This window comes from Sciurus carolinensis, chromosome 1, assembly GCF_902686445.1.
Source record: "Sciurus carolinensis chromosome 1, mSciCar1.2, whole genome shotgun sequence".
Taxonomy (NCBI): domain Eukaryota; kingdom Metazoa; phylum Chordata; class Mammalia; order Rodentia; family Sciuridae; genus Sciurus; species Sciurus carolinensis.
Window position 1 is genome coordinate 197,549,785 of NC_062213.1, and position 1,533 is coordinate 197,551,317.

Here is a 1,533-nt window from a genome sequence, read left to right on the forward strand (position 1 = left end):
ACTTCTGCTGGCCCAGAACGTTTTTCCAAGGTGACTTGCACAAAGCGAAAGGGCAGTTCATCTAGGAGTGGCCTCTGCCTTTAGATGAGAAAGCCCTGAAAATGCCAAGAGAACCAAATCTCCACAAACTTATCCCACTTCAGCTCCGGAGGAGCACGGGGAGGTGACTGTCTTCCCAGCATTCAGTCAATTTGGATGGCCAGTGCAGCCCCATGGGGCAAACTGGAGAAGCCTGTTCCAGTGCTGGGTCTGTCCTGCAGAAAGCTCAGGATGACCTCTACCTCATCACCAGTTACCCCAAAGCAACCATCCAAATCACAGAATTCTAAATCACATGGCCCAACACCCTAAAGATTCAGGTAAGGAGAGATGGGGAGGGACTTGTCCAAGGTCACAAAGCCTTGAGGGAAGACTCAGGGTGAGACCCAGGGGTCCATGGCTCAGGGCACACCCCCTTTAACGAGGCCACGTGGGCAGAATAGCCTGGTTTCAGCCCTGGACTCCAAAAATTTAGTCATATGCCACCAATTCTTCAGGCCATCTTAATTTTTCCAGTAGCATTTAAATGATCTGTGAGCATGGAAACCAAAGACCCTTAAGGGGGTGCCCTCTCTTAACTAAACAAAGTGGACAGAGAGGGAAAGACACCACTCCTGGGAAACACCAGGACCTGGAAAGGCACCAACCCACACAGATGTCTGGGGTACCTGATGACACCAAGTGACCCGGAACACTGAGGCCATGCCCGCCCCAGGTAATCAAGTCCCGAGTAAGGCCGGCTCTGAGAAGATGCAGGGAGGACGCTGGAAGAAGCAGCTCCGGAGGCTAAATGGAAATTTTAAAAACAAAACAAAAAACCTCCATCACAGGATTGTTGTGGGGATTGAGAGGATGGATCACGTTTGATGCAAGACAGAAATGGTTCTGGCCACCAAGGACAGGGTGCCCTCCCCCGAGCTCGCCCCTCCTTTAGAGAGCAGAGTGCAGTGTACTGTAACTGTCCTGTCACTTGTCCATCTCCACCATTAGAGAGGGAATTGAGTTAAGTGGCTTGCTCACTCACTGCCGCATCCCAGAGCGCCTGGCGCAGGCCACAAAGCAGGTGCGTCATACAGATTTATGAATGAATGAATGACACCTTTGCCAGTCACCTTTGTAGTCATTCATTAGCTGTACCCATTTGCCCAGGACTGAGGGGTTCTCTAGCCTCAGTGCTAAAATCCGGTCAGAAGTGAATGGCAAGTCTAACAAATTTTCAGGAAGAAAGGATTTTAATCAAGGTCAGATTCCAAATTGGATGGCACCGCCCCTTCTGGGTCTAAGCCCCACCCCTTTCAGGCCGCCCTCCCTCTGACTCCTCCCCCGTGCTCTGGGAAGGTCACCTTAGGCGCCGGGGGCCAAATGAGCATGCGCCGTGCTGGCCGCTACGACGCACGCTCGCTTTGCTTTGCTCCGCCTTCCCTCCTCCCGCCGGGAACCGAAGCCGCCTCCCACTCGGTGGCTCCCGCGCGGCTAGCGGGTCCACGGGGGCGG